The sequence below is a fragment of the Nymphalis io genome, chromosome 5, assembly GCF_905147045.1.
Source record: "Nymphalis io chromosome 5, ilAglIoxx1.1, whole genome shotgun sequence".
NCBI classification, from domain to species: domain Eukaryota; kingdom Metazoa; phylum Arthropoda; class Insecta; order Lepidoptera; family Nymphalidae; genus Nymphalis; species Nymphalis io.
Window position 1 is genome coordinate 5229320 of NC_065892.1, and position 22258 is coordinate 5251577.

Here is a 22258-nt window from a genome sequence, read left to right on the forward strand (position 1 = left end):
AGACAGACATTCGTGTGCATGAACATGTCTGTTCGTCCTGAGTCTGGATGTAATTATCTATATAAGATTATTGTATTTACAAAAGAAGAGTAGTATATGTAGTATATCAGTTTCCATAGCACAAGCTCTGCTTAATTTAAGATCAGACCGCCGTGTGTGAATAATGGCCCAGGATATTAAGTGTGTAAGCCAGTCTGGCCGGCCGATGAGCTCGGCAGGACCATCACGTGATCAAGTCGAACCTCTAAGCCACAATCAATCAATCAACAGCCAATCATTGTCCACTGCTAAACATAGGCCTTTCCCAAGGTGCGCCAAAGCTCCCTGTCCTCCGCCTTCCGCATCCAGTTGGTGCCCGCCACCTTCTTAAGGTCGTCGGTCCACCTGGCTGGAGGGCGCCCTACGCTGCGCTTGCCGATTCGCGGTCTCCACTCTAGGACTCGTCTGCTCCAACGGCCATCGGTCCTACGACATACGTGACCAGCCCACTGCCACTTCAGCCTGCTAATTTTGCAAGCTATGTCGGTGACTCCGGTTCTTTTCCGGATAATCTCATTTCTGATCTTATCCTTCAAAGATACTCCGAGCATAGCTCGCTCCATAGCACGCTGAGCGACTTTGAATTTGTGGACTAATCCCGCAGTTAGTGTCCACGTTCGGCACCGTATGTCATGGCAGGTAAGACGCATTGGTTGAAGACTTTCGTCTTCAAACATTGCGGTATAGACGACTTGAGGACTTGACGAAGGTTGCCAAATGCTGCCCATCCCAAGCGAATTCTTCGATCGGCTTCCTTCTCGAAGTTGTTCCTACCGACTTGTATTATCTGTCCTAGGTAGGTATATTCACTAACAACTTCGAGAGGTTTCCCCTCGACGTATATCGGTCCCGGCACGACATGCCTATTGAACATGACCTTGGTCTTGTCCAAGTTCATACCGAGACCGACACACCGGGAAGACTCGCCTAGGCTACGCAGCATTTCGGTGAGTTGTTCCAGCGACTCTGCTATGATGACGATATCGTCGGCAAATCGAAGGTGTGAGATGTACTCGCCGTTTACATTGACTCCATACCTAGTCCAATCCAGCGTTTTGAAAACGTCTTCCAACGCGTTGGTGAACAGTTTCGGGGATATTACATCCCCCTGTCTCACCCCTCTGCGCAGTTGGATCGCCTTCGTCTTACAGTCCTGGATGTGGACAGTCATTGTAGCGGCGTTGTACAGACATCTCAGTACCTCGATATATCTCCAATCGATATGACATCTCTGCAATGAGTCGAGCACTGCCCAGGTTTCGATGGAGTCGAAGGCTTTCTCGTAGTCCACAAATGCCATACACAGCGGCTGATTGTACTCTTCGGTCTTCTGCACAATCTGCCGAACAGTATGGATGTGGTCCACGGTGCTGTAGCCTGATCGAAAGCCGGCTTGCTCTGGGGGCTGGAACTCGTCAAGTCGTCTGGCGAGACGGTTCGTGACGACTCTTGAGAACAGCTTATACACGTGACTCAGGAGGGAGATTGGTCTGTAGTTTTTCAAGAGGGTTTTATCACCTTTCTTGAAAAACAGTACCACCTCACTCCCGCTCCACGTTTCCGGGGTCTTGCCATGTTGGATGACGGAATTAAAGAGGCTTGCTAGCTCTTTCAGGACCTGAGTCCCGCCTGCCTTAAGCAACTCTGTTGTGATTCCGTCATCTCCCGGAGCTTTGTTGTTTTTAAGCTGTTCTAGAGCCGCCCTAATCTCTCCTTGGTCAACGACCGGGAGCTCCTCGGAGTAATGGCGCGTAAGAGGGGCGCGCTGGTCATCAATACTGATTCCCACGGGTTTATCCGATCTTGAAGAGAACAACTGCCCATAAAACCTCTACTTCTCCAACAATCTCAGGACTAGTGGTAACGACCATTTTCAGTTTTAAGTTTTGTCAGACGCGGCCTCCCAATCTTGCGAGTGAACACTTTCCCGATTTTGCTCAATCGCAGCCTTGATGGCACGGGTATTGGAGCGTCGGAGATCGCGTCGCGTCAGCGTTTTTATTGTTCGGTTTAAGGCCTTATCTTACAAAAACAATGGTAGTTCTCGTCGTTTTCTCATGAGCTCGAGTGTCTCAGCAGATAGTTTTGGTGCGTTGTCTCTTCTCTGTGGCGGAAAACACTTGCGGGATGTGTTTTGCAGTATTTTGACCAGCGTGTCGGTTTTCTCATCAATGCTGCTTACGGTTTCCAACGCGGTGAATTGATTTTGAAGTTCCATTTGAAACTTTTCGGAGCCTTGAGCAGCCTGGAGCATGGTAGGTCGGAGAGTAGACCTCATCATTCTCGATCTTTCGGCTTTTAAGTCGATATTTAGAGTGCCTCGAACCAAGCGGTGATCACTTCCTGTATTAAGCCTGTTGATCACTGAAACATCTCTAAATATGTGCCTATTATTCGAAATGATAAAGTCTATCTCGTTCCTTGTCACGTTATCGGGTCTTCGCCAGGTCCACCTCCTCTGAGGCTTCTTTTGAAAGAAAGAATTCATCAAAAAGAGCCTCTGCGCTTCGAGAAAGTTTACCAGCATTTGCCCCGTGTGATTTCTGCAGCCCAAACCGTAAAGTCCGACTTTCGATTCACCGCTATCTTGTACTCCCAATTTAGCATTAAAGTCTCCCATAACAACATTGTAGTGGGCCTTCGAGGTGTCGTTAAGGGCCTTTGCGATGTCCTCGTACATCGCTTCGACCACATCATCAGAGTATGTCGAAGTTGGCGCATATACCTGTACGACCTTCAGGGAGTACCTGTCGGAAAGTTTTAGGACAAGGTACGCTACCCGGTTCGACACACTACTGATTTCCACAATGCTGCTAATGAGATCCTTTTTGACTAGAAAACCGACACCACCCTGGGAGAGGTTATCACCTTAGTAAGTTACCGGACTCTAGAGTTATTGTGTCCTTCCCCTGTCTTCGGACTTCAGATAACCCCAGTATATGCCAGTTTATATGACTTAACTCTACTTCTAATTCGGCGAGGTGATGGTCCAGCCTCATCGAGCGTCCATTGTACGTTGCCATGTGCAGTCGTTTTATACGATAGCCTGCCGTGAACCGGTAATTCTTAGCACCCCCTGCCCTGCCGATACCGCGACCACTACCTTGGTCGGGCCTAGCGGGCTTGCCGGTAACTGGGGGCCTTTTTTTTGGGCGCATCTGCCATTAAGGAGGGTATGCCCATACTCGCCGCGCTGGGCAGGCTTGTTGGGTAAGATGTTTATGGGGGGGACGCTGCTGCCCATCCCCCCTTTTCCCCGTCCCTTAGTCGCCTCTTACGACACCCACGGGATGAGATTGGGGGAGTACTATTCTAAGCCTGGTAGCTATGGTACTCCACGGTTAAGCCACACCCCTTCGAAAGATATTTCTAACAATATAATATATTTAGAAGAGCTTCTGTTTTGAAATAAATACATACATATATCAGTTTTTTAAAAGATACTCCAAAGAGGGTGAAATAGGGGTTGAAAGTTTGTATGGCGAGCCCGAAATTTTTGATATAAGAATCATTGAATTTTAATAAAAAAAATACTTATTTCAGGATTTTTCATTTTCATCAGGAAAACCTACCTCCCAAGAGGGTGAAATTGGGTTTCAAAGTTTGAATAGGAAGTCCGTCATTTTTGAAGTAAGAAAAATGAAATTTAATTATAAAGCTTTTGAGCAAAAATAAATACACACTTATTTCGTTATTTATTTCGAAATTCAACCCCAAACGGGACAGATAGAGTGGAAACATTAGTATAAATAAATGGTTTGATCTGCTTGAAATTTACTGTTTGGGTTTCTTGAATAAATTGATAAACATTCAAAGTTTTGGAAATTCCACCCAAAGGAGTGGGACTTTTTTATTTTTCCTGTGAAGGGTTAGAATGTTTAAAAATATTCGCTAAAAACTTCATATACATACTTCTGGGTGCAACTAATGAAATACAAAATATACAATGTCTCAAAATAAATATCTCCTAGGGAGGTGCAAGAAATATGTTTCTTTATACAAAACCTCGCTTTCAAAGTGAAGAAATGCTGGTAAAACCGCTTCCGGCTTATTTGCCCCTACCGGGACCGCTTGATAGCTTAATCATGGGTCAGCATCACACAAACATTTATGTACTGTATTACACATTATAACCAATTTCATCAAGAATACCATCCATCAGAATATTTTTTCGAATTTTCAAGAATATAGTTCCTTATTAATGAGTGCTTCGCCATGGCGAAACACCATGACATGATGTCTCATGGCCAGTCATTGAACATGACCAGTATTGATTTAAATAAGGGCTGTACTCACATGGACAGTTTTAAGTTGCATGATCCAGTGCTGTGCGAGTAACGTAGACCTTACAAACCTCTTTGTTGTTGCTAGGATTATTAATTTTAAATATTTTTTTCAGTGTTAAATAGTTTTGGTAATTCTGAGTATTTTAGAATCTATACGAATTTATAAAATTTCTCTCTTGTTTTATCATATTTCACAACTTGATTTGTGAAATTGACCCCAGTGAATCGTCTTTTATTGCGTTTAGTAGGACCACCTACTAAACGTAATGAAAGACGATTCACTTTAAAAAAAACGAAATGTTTGGCAGAAGTCATAGTTTTGTATGCTTACAAAACTAAAATCATTCAAACCTATGAAAAAAATAACTAGTATGTTTTTCGACCACAAAATGTATATTTACAGAATAATAAAAGACTTACGTCGTCAATAAATTCGTGAATTATTTTCTTCATATGCTCTTGTCTGGCATATGCCGGTATCAATTTGTAAATTGCGTCAATTTGTAACCAAGGTTGCAACATACGAGCAGCAGTATTTTCAAAGATTTTTAGGAAAGCTTTGACGAAAGGATGATCCGGCTGCCGCTGCAACTCCAGGTTCAAACCAAACACGGTCTCTAACAAAAAAAAAATAATTAAATTGAAACATAAATCTGGAAATTCGAAAAAGCTTGATGTCATAATTATATAATCATAAATCAAATTTGGATGAACAATGGATTTATATAGTCAGAGATTATTTGTGAAATAATTAATCTCTTTAGTTTTCAATACATTCGCCTTTCTACGGTTAGATATTCTGGTTAGTTGAGTTCTAAGTTCTTCTCATAGCATCGCATATACAACGATCGCAAGAATATTAAAAATGTATCATAAATTATTATACCACAAACAGAATCCAATAAATAGCTGCTAATGTAATCCCAGCATGAGAAGTTCCCTGTTCCAATTTTTGAATTAAGTTTTTCCACTAAAGTCTTCTGTTGTGCCTCAAAAACAGGAACAAATTTAGCGAACAATATTGTCGTGAATGTTGGCGCTACAATTTTGCGCCTTCTTTGCCAAATATCAACTGCAATAAAATAATAATAGATTCCATATTAATAATATTTCATTATCGATTCATAACGTTTTTACTGCGTCTAACTCATGGTTACGTAGTAACGAATATTTATAATCATATATAATATATTTGTAATCATATTGATATACTTGACGTGAAAATGTGATTTTCAAAAAACTCTTTAAAAAAGTTGCTTGAAATTTTTAGTTTCTAGTCCAGTCAACTAATTCTCAGAAAGAGGTGTAAAATTCATGAGTTAAGTAAATGTTTGAATTAAGTATTAGTAGTAGGTATTGGATTATAAGTAAAACAAAACAATAAGAGTAAAAATTTTAGGCTTTCTGAGCTCTCCGACATGAGTTTGCATACGTATATATGTATACGCATATATGCAACGAATAAAGTCAAAAATGTATTCCCGTTTCACGCACTAAACGTTGATGTAACTTATTAAGTTTACAGAATAAAGTACGATACACTTTATTCAGAATATACCTGGCGCGAATACTGATCTTTGGCCGATGAGATACTCCGCATATTTATAAATAAAATTTTTATGTAGTGTTGACTTTAATACTACTGTTACTTGGTTTACATCAGATAATACTGAAAAATAGCATGAAATATGTTAATTACGAATCTAATAATTATTACATCATAATCTAGAACGCATTTCAGCCACAATTGTCCAGGAAAAAAAGCCAACAGGCCGCTTTTTTAAATTTTTTTTTTTTTTTATATTCGCCGTGAGGGCAAATGACTCTACTCCACCTGATGGTAAGTGGTAGTAGAGTCCAAACGCGACGACGCCCAGTACAGACGGGAAAAACGTTCTGCACTAGCCGCCTTCGCCTTGCCGGCCCGCAAGGTGCCTCTTCACGCCTCGTTTGAAGGAACCCGGGTTGTAAGAGGAGGGGAACACGTGAGCTGGTAAGGAATTCCATTTTTGGAAGTGCGACAAAGAAAGGAGTTGCCAAATTTCTTTGTTCGCGATGGAATTAATGTCACAGTTAGGCGGTGACATCGAGAACCAGCTCGCGTGGACTTAAGAAGGAAGGGGGAAGCAGGAATTAGAGAGAATAATTCCTCAGAGCACTCGCCGTGATACAAGCGAAAGCGCTCAGTGCTGCTATCTCACGACGCAATTGTAAAGGTTCAAGGGTGTTTGTGACCTTTACGTCGCCAATAATGCGTACGGCACGTCGCTGCAACCGGTCCAAGGCCTCAAGTAGGTACTTAGCGGAGCCATCCCAAAGGTGCGAGTAATATTCCACGCAAGACCGTACCTGTGTTTTGTACAGCAGGCACAATGGTTGTGGCGTGAAAAAGCGCCGCACCTTGTTCAGAACTCCGAGTTTCCGTGAAGCTGTTTTTATAACAGCCTCGATGTAATCCCTTGGACTAAGGTCGCAGCGAACGTCAATCCCCAGCATGGCGATTTTGCTTTGCATCACCAGCGGAGTACCACAGAGGGAGGGAAGAGGGGAAAATGTTGACTTTTTCGCCGTGAGAGCGCATACCTGTGTTTTCTTGGCACTAAACTCAACAAGATTATCAGAGCCCCATTTGGCGATGAGCTCTAACGTCCTATCGAGTTCAATGACAAGATTCTCCCGCCTCACCTCAGTTTCCGCCCGCCCAGCCACTTCGCGTCCGTGGTATCCACCATGCACTGTACTATCATCTGCATAGCAATGTATGTTCCCAAGGGAGAGCATATCATTGATATGCAAAAGAAAGAGTGTGGGAGATAGCACAGATCCCTGGGGGACCCCAGCATTCACTACATAGAATTGTGAAGCGCAACCATCTACTAAAACACGAAGGCTTCGCTTGTGTAGGAAGCTGGCAATCCAGGTGCATAGCTGAGCAGGCAGACCATATGCCGGTAGCTTGGAGAGAAGACTTCTGTACCAGACCCTGTCGAAAGCCTTGGAGATATCGAGGCTGACAGCCAACGATTCTCCATTCTTGTCGATAGCTTCACCCCAGAGGTGTGTTACGTACGCTAGAAGATCACCTGTGGACCGTTTTGGTCGAAACCCGTACTGACGATCATTAATTAGACAGTGATCTTCTAGGTAATGGATCAGTTGGTTGTTTAAAATCCGTTCCATCACCTTACAAAATACTGAGGTGATAGCTATTGGCCGATAATTTGCCGGGTCAGACCGATCCCCTTTTTTGGGAACCGCTTGCACATTAGCTCTTCTCCAAGCCTCCGGCACACTTCCCGAAGAGAGAGAAAGTTGGAACAGGCGCGTTAACACAGGAGACAGCTCCGCTGCGCACTTCTTCAGCACAATGGCTGGTATTCCATCGGGACCGCTAGCTTTCCGTATATCGAGTGATTGCAGCTCCGCACGCACATCACGTTGCCTGATTTTGATGTCAGGCATCGTGTGGCCACATGAAGGTATTGTTGGTGGCTGCGCACTACAATCATCGATCACAGAGTTGTCGGCAAAGAGTTTAGCCAGGAGGTCGGCTTTCTCCTGCGGACTGTGAGCTAGCGATCCGTCCGGATTTCTGAGCGGTGGCAGCGAAGGTTGGCAGAAATTGTTTTGCACAGACTTGGTCAGACGCCAGAAGCTACGGGAGCCCCTAGGATGCGAAACAAGGTCATGACCAATCTGTACAATGCGCTGTGCATCCGCTCTCGTGTATGCCTTTCTACAGGACTTGGAATTTTTATTATAGTTTGCTTTCAGTGAGTCAATGTTAGATGCCCCGCTAATGCAGCCGTTGATCCAATTGCGATATGCCGCCTGCTTAGATGATACAGCATCGGCACATTCACGAATGAACCAACGGTTACTCGTACTCCTACTGACGAGATCTGAGCTAGGAATGTAGTATTCCATTCCCAGCATGATCTCGCCAGCAACAGCAGCGGCACTAGCTGTCGGGTCATTCCCACTGAAGCAACGTTCCTTCCAAGGGACAGACGCATAGTAATCGCGCATACCGTCCCAATCCGCCGACTTATAGTGCCAAACGCGACGTTTGCATTCCGCTAGTGGCGGCAGCTTGGCCTGTGGCACTCTGGTAGAAATAAGGCTGTGATCCGAAGAGCCAAGAGGAGCCTGAACCACAACCTGATATTCCACCGGGTGAGAAGTCAGCAGAAGGTCCAGTAGAGAAGGTGCTTGCCCATCAATGTCTGGGATCCTAGTGGGCTGATCAACCAGTTGGGTCAAGTCATGTGTGAGAGCAAAAGCATGAGCAGTCCTTCCAGCATGGTCAGTTTTGAGGGATTTCAACCAGGATTCGTGGTGAGCATTAAAATCCCCCAAAAACACCAATTCCGCGTTAGGAAATTGCTCTTGCGCAGCATCTGCCACCCGACTAAGATGGTCAAATAATCGGCTTGTCTCCAAGTCACCATTGTGGGATCTGTAGAGGCACACGTAGACTCGGCTCTGACGAACCAGGTCCACACGTACCACCAACATGGAGAAGGAGGACCCCTCCTTCTCCATGTTGGTGGTACGTGTGGACCTATATTATTCTGCGGTCATTGTAAATCATACTTATATTACTATATAATATATATATAAGACAAAATAAGTGATAGCCTATCACTACGAACTATTTAAATAAATAAATAAATATGAATATATAAATATATTTAGATAACGATACTCTGATGACCTTATAAATTTTTCATTCATAAAAAAACATCAAAATCGGCAAAAAACAATCAGTCAAAAACTTTGTTATTAATTTTTTTAAACACAAATCATAAACATAGACAATCTATAGCACTCAGACGTAAGATATTATTATGAATTTTTTTGTTACTTACCAACGAAAAAAAAGGGTCCTAACCACAAAGTTACTGCATTATGCTTCCTTTTGAAGCTTTGTAATGTTAATTGTTTAAGTCTCGTCATTCGATCTGAAATATAAGGAAAAAAAGACACTTATTGATAATAGGTTACTCAACTAAAATTTTACCAGTAGTGTAGTGTTTGTTTTATTTTCATATTCAATAATTTAATAATTTTATATTCCAAAGAAACTGTCATTGAATTTTTAAAACAAACATCACTTAAATTCATTTGTGTTGTAGACCCTTTTGCCTTTTAAAATAATCAACAAAAGTACTATGATGACAGACCTTATTGAAAAAAATACTGTCAAGTCGTGTCCATCAAATTATAATACGCTAATTCTTTCCTTTACACGTATATTCCATTACAGATTGGCTCTTAAAAACCTTTAAAATTGATAAAACGTGGTAATTAGCTATTGTCATATTTTATTCTACTCAACATAGTCGGCAAAATAGAAGCTGATAAAAAATTGAAGCTGGTTCAACTATTTAAAAAGTATGAATCAAGGCGCTTTGTACGCGTGAATTAATTGTCAACGATGCATGTAAGCTTTCAGGCAAATTTCAGTGAAATTGAATTTTTATTGAATGGTAATTAAATATAAAGTATTATATTTATTTATTGTTCCTACATTCAATAAAAATGGGGTTGAAGCTCTAAAAGTAACTTTAATGCGTGTATATATAATATAAATATATATATATATAAATCCGAATTATATATATATATAAATATATATATATATATATATATATATATATATATATATATATATATATATATATAATTAAAATTATAATAGGTAAAAAATTATGACGTTGAACGTTCAACGTCAATTTTTTAGTAATAAAAATAGACGAATTCAATTTTCAACTGTTCCACCTAATTGAAATAAAAAATAACCTTGAAATTAAGTTATTTTTATAACACTATGTAACGAAAATGTTTGACTTTTTGTTTTAAATAGTATTTTAACTTAAATACTTTATAGTATTTTAACTTTATAGTAAGAATTTGAGGTAAGTGGAAAAAAGGTTGCAAATGGAATATAGTGATGCGGTCAGGTGAAGTAAGGAAACGAGTGTAGAGGAGTATTGATAGTAATTGTCAAATTCTTGGAATTGTGATCAAGTTAATTAATATTAAGAATGATAATAATTTGCAAGTTAATGGCATTAGTATTACACTATAGTATGCGCCTCGTTATGTATAAGGCCGCAGATCCGGAGATCCTGGGTTCAAATCCCAGATCGGGCCAATAAAACGTAATTGTTTTTTTCTGCCGAAAAATTTTTAATAGCAGCCCGGAGTCTGGAAGTTGGAAGTGTGTGTGTGTGTACTCCCTTGCCTAGGAAAGCTCGTAAAGCCTTTGGTCCTGCGCCTGAACTCTTTCCGGTTGTGTCGGATTACCGTTCCATCGGATTATAAGAGTTAGGGAATAGAGAATGCACCTGTGTTTACGTACACACTGCGCAGTTGGCTAATCTCTCTTGAGATTAATAATTTTTTTTTTATAGAATAGGAAGGTGGACGAGCATATGGGCCACCTGATGGTAAGTGGTCACCAAACGCCCTTAGACATTGGCATTGTAAGAAATGTCAACCATCGCTTATAGCCAATGCGCCACCAACCTTAGGAACTAAGATTTTATGTCCCTTGTGCCTCTAATTACACTGGCTCACTCACCCTTCAAACCGGAACACAACAACATCAAGTATTGCTGTTTTGCGGTAGAATATCTGATGAGTGGGTGGTACCTACCCAGACGAGCTTGCAAAAAGCAAATTAATTACTTTTATTGTGTGACAAGAGATTAGATTTTGAGGGAAGATTTTGTTAGCGTTAGTTAGTAAGTGAGTTGTAGTATTTAAGAAATAAATAATGAGCCAAGTAAAACGTTTTATTAATCAGACACGAATGTATGTCAAAAATACAATTTCAAATAATTCCTTTTTAAATCAAAATATACTTTTAAATAATGACCCCGTTACAAATAGTGGAGATGGCCCAGTGGTAAGAACGCGTGAATCTTAACCGATGAACGTGGGTTCAAACCCGGGTAAGCACCTCTGAATTTACATGTGCTTAATTTCTGTTTATAATTCATCTCGTGCTTTTCGGTGAAGGAAAACATCGTGAGGAAACCTGCATGTGTCTAATTTCATCGAAATTCTGCCACATGTGTATTCTACCAACCCGCACTGGAGCAGCGTGGTGGAATAAGCTCCAAACCTTCTCCTCAAAAAAGGGAGAGGAGGCCTTAGCCCAGCAGTGGGACATTTACAGGCTGTTACTGTACTGTTACTGTTACAAATACCATAATTATATTGTAATATTTTTAAACTTTTGTTGTATATTAATATAGACGGCCACTCGCTAGCGATCATCATAATGCTTTACGGCTTTACTTATAAACGGTTCTAAGCATGGCTCCACTTTGTCATTATTGATTTGACATTCAAAAGAAGAAGACACGGCATTATTTAAGTAATCACTCACTTACCAACGTTTATAAGTAAGCCCAATAGAAGAAATCAATTATAATTTCGATGGCAGCAAAGTAGATACGGACATCTGCATTTTTGTGAAAATGTTTTTTTTTTTACGAAAATAAGCTTATTAAAGTCTGTCTAATATTCAAGTCTGTATTAAAGTTTTTTAATTTTTCTAAGCAATTACAATTTTTTGATACGTAAATGAATACATCTACACTCGAATTTTAAAAAACGGACATTTGAATTTCTCCGCCTTTACTTCGGAGTATCCACAGATGATTGAACTGCAAACAAAGACATCAGTCAATTATCACATCTTGCGCATACGCGGTTACGCGGGTACGCGGTTTATTTATCGCACTTTTTGTTAAAATTATAAATTAAAATATTAGTTTATATCAAGATACCTACGATGGTTTTTACAAAAATATCAAACACAGTAGCGTAATAAAATTAACAGCAGTTGACGACGCAGAATTTAAATAATAACTTAGTTTATTCGCACCTCATCGTTAACGTTTTGATCTCTTTTTGTTCCATTAGAAGTAGTTTGAAAGTGATAATAATTGTTGAGTTATAAGTTTTTCTCATGACCAATTGTATGTTGCCCTATCTAGATCTGGGTGCGGCGAAAACCATTAAATACTAATATCTCACGAAAATTAAACTAAAAATGTTGTTATTACTGAAATACTATAAGTCCGCTTTTAGTGATTTCTTTAAGTTATACACGGGTGGAACCGCGGGCACAGCTCGCTACCAATAACTTAACTGAAAAAAAACACTTAACTGATTGATTAAAAATAGCCTGATATTCTGTAAATTTCAAGGGTGATTATACTTTTAAAAAACAGTGATATTAATTTTTTCATCCGTATGTTAGCATTATACTTTATTTATATTAATTAATAAAAAAACGTTTTTTTTTTATAGTTAATCTAAAGTATAATTTACTTAAAATAGTTTTGTTCATAAATAAAAATATATAATTATTATGAATAAATAATGAATAAAATAGTATTATTGCATATGCATTATTATTAAAACAAAACATTTGTGGTTTCGGAAATTAAATGAGTTTAACTTAGAGACGTAGATGAAGCTATGTGAAATGTTATACGCAAAGTAAATGAAGACATCTACAAAATTTTAGTACAAAAATGTTGAATACTGTTTCTATGTCGCTTAGATATCATTAAAAAATAGTTCTGGAGGTTGTTACCTTAATTTATTAAATATTTTAATTAAAATGAGCTCTATTTTGATTAAAAGGAATAAACGAATATCAGGCAGATGACTTCTATTACGTTGAGGCTTTTACAAAGTAAACATTTTTTCATAAAAACCACGAAATAGCTATAAAACCTGTTATATAATAAATAAAAAATGATATTTTAAATCATCACGGAAAATTTCAAGTTAATTGATACATAAATGTCGATAAATAAATAATAAATAATGTTATCTTAATTTTATTTTGTATTAATTAGTATATTTTTAGTAATTTTTTTGTAACGTAAACTTTGCATGAATTTAATGAATTATTTAATTTTAATTTGTACCTATATCAATTTCAAACTATTTGTGTTATTAATTTTAATTTTATTAAGTGCATGTTTATTTTTTTATGATCTTTAATTTGTACCAATTTGGACTTTTTTTTTTTTTTTTTATCTTTCTACTCATGTTGCTATAATTATGTGTTAATGTATTTTTAAAACAAATATTGTAATTGTTGTGGCTACTTTAAAAAGCTTCACATGTTAGCTATTTTCACTAAATTGTTTTACATTTGTCATTAAAACATGTAGTAGCTACTAGTGGTCCTTAAAATAAATAAATAAATAAAATAAATAAATAAAATGGTCACTATTTTTTACTTGATGTGCTCTCCTGAAAAATTACTATTATTATTGTCCGTATCTACTTTGCTGCCATCGATTTTATGTCTGGATATTGCGAAGTGAACTTTAGTACCTACGAGTACTTAAGCTAGTAATACAGGGAGTACATATAAAACTTTTAAATGAAAAACTTTTAATAGAATTGTTTAAGTAATTTTCATTAAAAATCATATTATATGAAAATTATTACATAACTAAATTTCAATTGTTTCTTAATTCTTTTAAATAATTAAGCATTTTAATGAGCTTTTTTTTTTTAATAACGATATAAAATTAACTTATGTAAAACTGATTAGTTATTTTACATTTAATTATCCGCGACTTTCTACTCGAACTGTAAAACCATCAACATGCTTCATCATAACGTCAAAGGAAAGACGAAGTGGATTATTTTTGTCGTATGTGAAATTTGTAGCTGGAGTGAAGCGGTATTGTCGCAGGAGTGTCACCAAGGTTGTAGTTATTGACAGCATCGCATATTGATAACCTGAAATACAATATTAAATTATGCAATATAGATCAAGTAATCCGCGAGGGTCCATAAAATTGGACCATCAAACTGTCCATCTATCACTATACCATTATTAATTATATTGCCTAATTTGCATAATGGAAGCCGAGATAGCCTCAGAACACGTGAATATTAACCGATGACCGTAAGTTTAATCCGGGCAAGCACCACTGAATTCTCATGTGCTAAATTTGTTATTATAATTAGTCTCGTGCTTGACGGTGAAGGAAAACATCGTGAGATTACCTACATGTATCAAATTGCATTGAAATTCTGCCACATGTGTATTCCACCAACCCGCATTGGAGCAGCGTAGTGGAATAAGCTCCATAAAACCTGAGAAGGTTTGAAAAGGGGATGAGGCCTTAGCTCAGCAGTGGTACATTCACAGGCTATTACTGTAATTTACATAATGCGTTGAGCATTGCAATGTAATTTAAAAAATGTCTTTCTTGTCTGTAGTAAATTATAAATAATAATCTATAATAATGTCCTCCAGACCGATTTCGGCCACGGCGGCTAATCACTGCACATTTTATTACGTTAAAATTGGCATATGTATGTGACTCAGCTTACCATTAATTTATTTATTTGAAATTTCAACTTACACACAACATTAAAGGAGAGAATTATTCATTATTTCCTTCAATTAGATATAAAGAAATTTGATTGGGTTCGTAATCTATTTCTCATAACGGATACTTCTGTATTTGACTAAATTTTGAATGAATAGGAAGAAATCATTTTGCTTTCCAATAATCGAGATTTAATTTTAAAACATTCAGAAGAATCAATTAATTCATTTTGGATTAACATTAGATGCAATTATTCAATGATAGCCAAAAAAGATTTAACATGCTAAAACAATTTTTCACATCTTATTTGTGTGAATTTGGGTTTTCAGCATTAACTAATATTAAAACTAAAAAAATATTAAGATTGTTTAATGTAAAAGACGATATAACTGTAACATTGTCATTTTTACGACCAAATATAAATGAAATTATCAATAAAACATCAAGCTCAATTACTCGCATTTTTAATGTATTCTTATTATTAACTTGTAATTAATCCCTTAATAAACATACTGTTGTTTTTGTAGTACATGTTATATTATTTCGCGAATTTTAAATTATTATCATAAACTATTTTACGCAGTTTTATATGTAAGTAAATAATTTTTAAACTTATATATTTCTTTGTATGCCGCAAATCTTAAAATCGTTAAAAGCCGCTGGCAATGACGAATGTGTACCATATAATTAAGTTATTTTAGCAATTTTCTTACCAACACAGTTCCGCGGGCCATGACTGAATGGCATAGAAGCATTTGGTATTTGTCCAGACATAAAACGATCAGGATTAAAATCATTCACATCTTCTCCCCAGTGCTGAGGATTGTGATGTATGCCCCAGATGCTGATAGCTACGTTACTACCTTCTGTTAAAATTATACCCGTAGCTAAAGGAACAAAAAGTGTTTATTATTCAAGTATTTATTAAATGTTTATGTATATGTTTTGAGCTTTATTTTTTTTAACTTAAGCCGATTATTTTTTTTAAATATTTTTTATGGAATTCAAGACGCTGTACCCTGTCAGTAAAAGTGAACAAATCAAGCAATTTACGTAAGTACTATTAAATTTTGTACTATTATTAAACTTATTAAATTAACAGGCGCCAATACCAATTGTAATAATAAGTTCGTGTATCACTCTACGAAGCAAATAAACTTACGTAGTTTTAAATCTTGCTTACAATATCTTGTAATAAGGGGAATAGGTTTTTTTTTTTTTATTTTTTTTTTCTATAGAATAGGAAGGCGGACGAGCATATGGGCCACCTGATGGTAAGTGGTCACCAACGCTCTTAGACATTGGCATTGTAAGAAATGTCAACCATCGCTTACATATCCAATGCGCCACCAACCTTGGGAACTAAGATTTTATGTCCCTTGTGCCTGTAATTACACTGGCTCACTCACCCTTCAAACCGGAACACAACAATATCAAGTATTGCTGTTTTGCGGTAGAATATCTGATGAGTGGGTGGTACCTACCCAGACGAGCTTGCACAAAGCCCTACCACCAGTAAGGTGGATAAAGTCGCAGTGTTTCGTTTCATTATTATAAATATAAGTCAATAGTTTTTTTTTTAAACTGTTGAGAGAACTTGCTTCTTTTATATATTTCGGAAGTTTATTCTATGATTTTTTTTATATGGCCCATCTGATGGTAATTGGTCGCCAACGCCTCGGTCTTGTAAGAAATGTTAACCATCGCTTACATCACCAATGCCCCACCAACCTTGAAAACTAAAATGTTATGTCCCTTGTGGCTGTAATTACCCTGGCTCACTCCCCCTTCAAACTGGAACACAACAATACTAAGTACTGCTATTTTGCGGTAGAATATCTTATGAGTGGGTGGTATCTATCCACGCCGTTGGATATAGTTAATACTGTAAATGAGCAAAGCGTACCAACAATTTTTTATCAAACTCAGGTTAAACAAAACTATTCAACTCACTGAAACTTTATATATAATTAATAATCGAAGCACCTCTTTGTAAACGGTAGTAGAACTTTATGCAAGCTCGTCTGGGTAGGTATTACCCACTCATCAGATATTCTACAACTAAACAGCAATACTTAGTATGATTGCGTTCCGGTTTGAAGAATAAATGAGCGATCCAGTGAAACTACAGGCACAAAGGACATAACATCTTCGTTCCCAAGACTGGTGGCGCATTAGTAAGGAATGGTTAATAATTCTCACATCGCCAATGTCTAAGGACGGTGGTGATCACTTAACATTAGGTGGCTTGCCCGTCCGGCTACCTAAAACATAATTAATAATACTAATAAATTTTATTTACACCCAAAAACATGTACACAATTTTTGTTGACAGTTTTATCTAAATTTAGGGTTTCTACATTAGCAGCATAGGTGTCAGAGTCAGCGATTCTGATATAACAATTTATATTTACACATATTATTTACATAAAAAAGACGTTTGTTGTATTTCCTTTTAGGGCTAAAATTACTAAGTTACTCGCAGAGCTCACCCTAGAGTATAATAGTTCTCACTAAAATCAGTGCCGACCATGTTCAACGGCAGGGACTTTTGATTGTCATAAAGCACACTTTAAGAGAGAACTTTTCGAAACGGGTTTCGACCAAAACGGTCCACAGGTGATCTTCTAGCGTACGTAACGCACCTCTGGGGTGAAGCTATCGACAAGCATGGAGAATCGTTGGTTGTCAGCCTCGATATCTCCAAGGCTTTCGACAGGGTCTGGCACAGAAGTCTTCTCTCCAAGCTGCCGGCATATGGTCTGCCTGCTCAGCTATGCACCTGGATTGCCAGCTTCCTACACAAGCGTAGCCTTCGTGTTTTAGTTGATGGTTGCGCTTCACAATTCTATGTAGTGAATGCTGGGGTCCCCCAGGGATCTGTGCTATCTCCCACACTCTTTCTTTTGCATAGCAATGATATGCTCTCCCTTGGGAACATACATTGCTATGCAGACGATAGTACAGTGCATGGTGGATACCACGGACGCGCAGTGGCTGGGCGAGCGGAAATTGAGGAGAGGCGGAAGAATCTTGTCATTGAACTCGATAGGACGTTAGAGCTCATCGCCAAATGGGGCTCTGATAATCTTGTTGAGTTTAATGCCAAGAAAACACAGGTATGCGCTCTCACGGCGAAAAAGTCAACATTTTCCCCTCTTCCCTCCCTCTGTGGTACTCCGCTGGTGATGCAAAGCAAAATCGCCATGCTGGGGATTGACGTTCGCTGCGACCTTAGTCCAAGGGATTACATCGAGGCTGTTATAAAAACAGCTTCACGGAAACTCGGAGTTCTGAACAAGGTGCGGCGCTTTTTCACGCCACAACAACTGTGCCTGCTGTACAAAACACAGGTGGAATATTGCTCGCACCTTTGGGATGGCTCCGCTAAGTACCTACTTGAGGCCTTGGACCGGTTGCAGCGACGTGCCGTACGCATTATTGGCGACGTAAAGGTCACAAACAACCTTGAACCTTTACAATTGCGTCGTGAGATAGCAGCACTGAGCGCTTTCTATCGACTGTATCACGGCGAGTGCTCTGAGGAATTATTCTCTCTAATTCCTGCTTCCCCCTTCCTTCTTAAGTCCACGCGAGCTGGTTCTCGATGTCACCGCCTAACTGTGACATTAATTCCATCGCGAACAAAGAAATTTGGCAACTCCTTTCTTTGTCGCACTTCCAAAAAATGGAATTCCTTACCAGCTCACGTGTTCCCCTCCTCTTACAACCCGGGTTCCTTCAAACGAGGCGTGAAGAGGCATCTTGCGGGCCGGCAAGGCGAAGGCGGCTAGTGCAGAACGTTTTTCCCGTCTGTACTGGCCGTCGTCGCGTTTGGACTCTACTACCACTTACCAACAGGTGGAGTAGTCATTTGCCCTCCCGGCGAATATTAAAAAAAAAAAAAAAAAAATCTATTCTTTCAAATTCGAATGATATATTCTCATGGATGGTATTCTTGGAAGACTGCCTCGTTGGTCTAGTGGCTTGATCTAAGGCCGCAGACTTGGAGGTCCTGGATTCAATTCCCAGGTCGGGCTAGTAAAAAGTTATTGGGTTTTTCTGTCTGAAAATTCTCAGTAGCAGCCCGGAGTCTGGAAGTAGGTAGTGTGTATACTCCCGTGCCTCGGAAAGCACGTAAAGCCGTTGGTCCTGCGCCGGAACTCTTTCCGGTCGTGTTGGATTGTCATCCCATCGCATTATGAGAGTTAGAGAATAGAGAGTGAACCTGTGTTTGCGCATGCACCTGTGCATTATATCTCCTGCGTATTTGGCTAATCACTCTTGAGATTGGCCACCGTGGCTGAACTCGGTCTGTAAGACTCCTCGAGCACATTCTAAAATAAATCTGTAGGAATTGAGGGCCATGTTGAGATAAAACTTCAAGACTATCAATTACGTGGTGCACATGACAATAATGGAATACGTTTCCTTAAGACAAACTTCACTAACATAAGTGAAGTTCAAGACATTGTGTATTTTGCATTTCATTTTTTACACCCAGAAGTATATCAATGATGTTTTTCAGCGAATATGTACATACGACCGTTCTAACACTTCAAAATAAAACTAAAAAATTGCCCGTTTGGGTGGTATTTTTGAATACTTTTAAATACATAAACGTATATACGTATATAAATTCTATCAAGAAACACAAATAGTAAATTTCAAGCAGATCGAACTATTTAATATTTTATTTTTATACTTTTACTAATGTTTCAACTCGAAACTGGGTTAAATTTCTAAAAACGACGAAATACGTATGCATTTATTTTTTCTCAGTAGCTTTAATATTTTACCCTCTTAGGGTTTTCAAAAACACTGATACACATATTTATTTATATATAACCAAAACTGTATTGTTGTATATGAAACTTCATACCTTCTAAATTTAAAAATGATGGGTTTTTCTACAATCGTTCAGCCCTTATTTTATCCCTATAGGGGTGCAATTTCCAGAAATCTTTCTTTAATGGGTGTTTCCATCATAAAATGTATCAAATGCCAAAATTTTAAGCTTCTAACCCTGTGGTTTAGGCTCTGCATTGATGAATCAGTCAGGAATACACAAATTATGATCATATGTATATATTAGACTAGCAGACAGACAGACAAACAAACATAAAAAAATGATTGTTTTGGTTTTGGTATATCGCAAATAGGCAACCTACCTTTAAAAGAGGCAGTTATTTTGAAATCACAGACAGACACTTCAATATTATTTATTTGATATAGATTATGTAATATGAGGTGACACGATATAGTGACAATTTCTTAGTGGAATTGACCACCAGGTGTATTTTCTATTCTCTAAATTATTTGCTTCAATTCCATTCAACGAACGCGTGATAAGACGTAGGACTAAATGTTTTACTCGCTTTTTGTTAATAGCTAGCTTAACTCTACATAAATACTGGTAAAAGTAAAAATGCCTTCATAGTAAAAAAGAGCTTCTATTCCAATGTAGAAATTGAGCGCGTGTTTTTATATACTAGTATAATAATCTTCAGACAGTTTACGGTACACAGTGTACAGCATGTACGTTTCAATAAAATGCATCCATATTAATTGATTGCTTTATGAAAAATATAGATATAGATAGATAAACAAATCAATTGGTCTTTTAATAAATTAATATATTTAAATAATGCAAAATTAAATACACATGATACACTTAAATGCACTGACCTACTTATAATAACTTACAGTACTAGTTATGATAGTACTTAGGTATTAAGACAGTTAACTTTTTAAATACATAGTACAAGGCGATGTGTTCCTTCGTTTACTATTATAATATTGCGTATGACAGATTATAAAACGTACTCTATTCCATCATTTTAACATTTAATTAGACTGATTATGCCATAAGATAAACATATAAATAACATTTATATACTCAAATTATAGTTATTATTTTTATGTATTTTATGCTCGCATCTAAGCTTCATCTAAGGATAACTTATAGTAATAATAATATTGGTACCCATTGATATTTATGGTTGATGACAATAAACAGCAACTAAATTAAAAGTAAACAACCTTTTTTAAATAAAACTAATTTAAATGCGCTAAAAAGAATAAAATAAGATTTTCCTGTTAGACCTTTACTATCAACTTATAACGTCATTATATTACTCAATTTATATGATAAAAAGCTTGTCACGAGATTTTACTTAATTAGAAAATTTGAAAAATAAAAATCAAATAGATCAAGTTATTTATTATTATTAATTTACTTGTTTTTATCTACACAGGTAAATCTCAAAAGGGAAAAAATAATGGCTGCAGTCACGCGTGAGGGGAGTTGCCCCGTTGAAGAGATTAGGTGCGGAAAGGTGTCACGCGGAACCGGATACATAGGTTTGTACATTGTTATTTACATATTGTTTGTTACATTCATGTGCAGTTGATTTATGTTATAGACAGGCGGACGAGCAAATAGGACACCTGATGGTAAGTGGCACCAACGCTATGAGCGTGACATTGGCAATGTAAGAAATAATAACCATTCCTTACATAGCCAATGCGCTACCAACCTTGGGAACTGGGATGTTATATCCCTTGTGCCTGTAGTTACACTGACTCACTTACCCTTCAAATCGGAACGCAACAATACTAAGTATTGATGATTAGCGGCAGAATATCTAATAAGTGGGTGGTACCCACCAGTAAATACATTTATACATCAGTAAAATACAGACATTGTTCAATTTTACCTACCTTCATTATTTCCTAAAAAGCTAATTGCATTTCCGATAATAGGAAAATACTTCCAATCATTTCCAAGTTGCTGGTGTAATTTTACGAATTTATTTGGCTTCCATCGATCCATTATCAGAAAAATTATGACAACCACTATTATGTTGGTTGACTACTTGCGAATTACCAAAACCAATTTATTTTTTTATTTTTGTCTGTCTGTTTGTCCAGGCTAATCTCGGAAACGGCTAAAATTACAATTTGTAATAACTGAACTATAAGAAATATTTCAAGGTTTCGTTTAGTCTTTACTTAATTAAAATCGGTTGATGTTCTCCAGTTTTAGCCGTCACAAAAAGAGATGGAGGTTTTTGACTTTATTTAAATTCATTTTCAGAATTCAGAAAATTAAGTTCTGTTAATTTTAAAGATTCATATCCTTTACCTTACACATTGCGGATTTTAGATAATTTACGTGGTACTAAGCTTATCACAGCAATAGATTTGTCTAAAGCTTTTCTACAAATTCTTTTAGAAGAAACTTTCAGAGAGAAGACTGCCTTCGTAATTCCTGGAAAGGGATTGCTCGAATTTGTTCGTATGTCCTTTGTTTTAATGAATGCAGAACTACAAAGATTAGTAGATAAACTTCTTGGTGTAGAATTCGATTCTAACGTATTTGTATATTTAGATGATTCAATATCAATTTCTAGTGATTTTTAAACTCATTTAACTCTTTTATGTAAAATTTATCATAAATTAAAGAAGCTGGTTTAACTATTAATTTAAAAAATTGTGAATTTTGTAAGAACGTTTACGTTACTTAGGCTATGTTGTTGATAG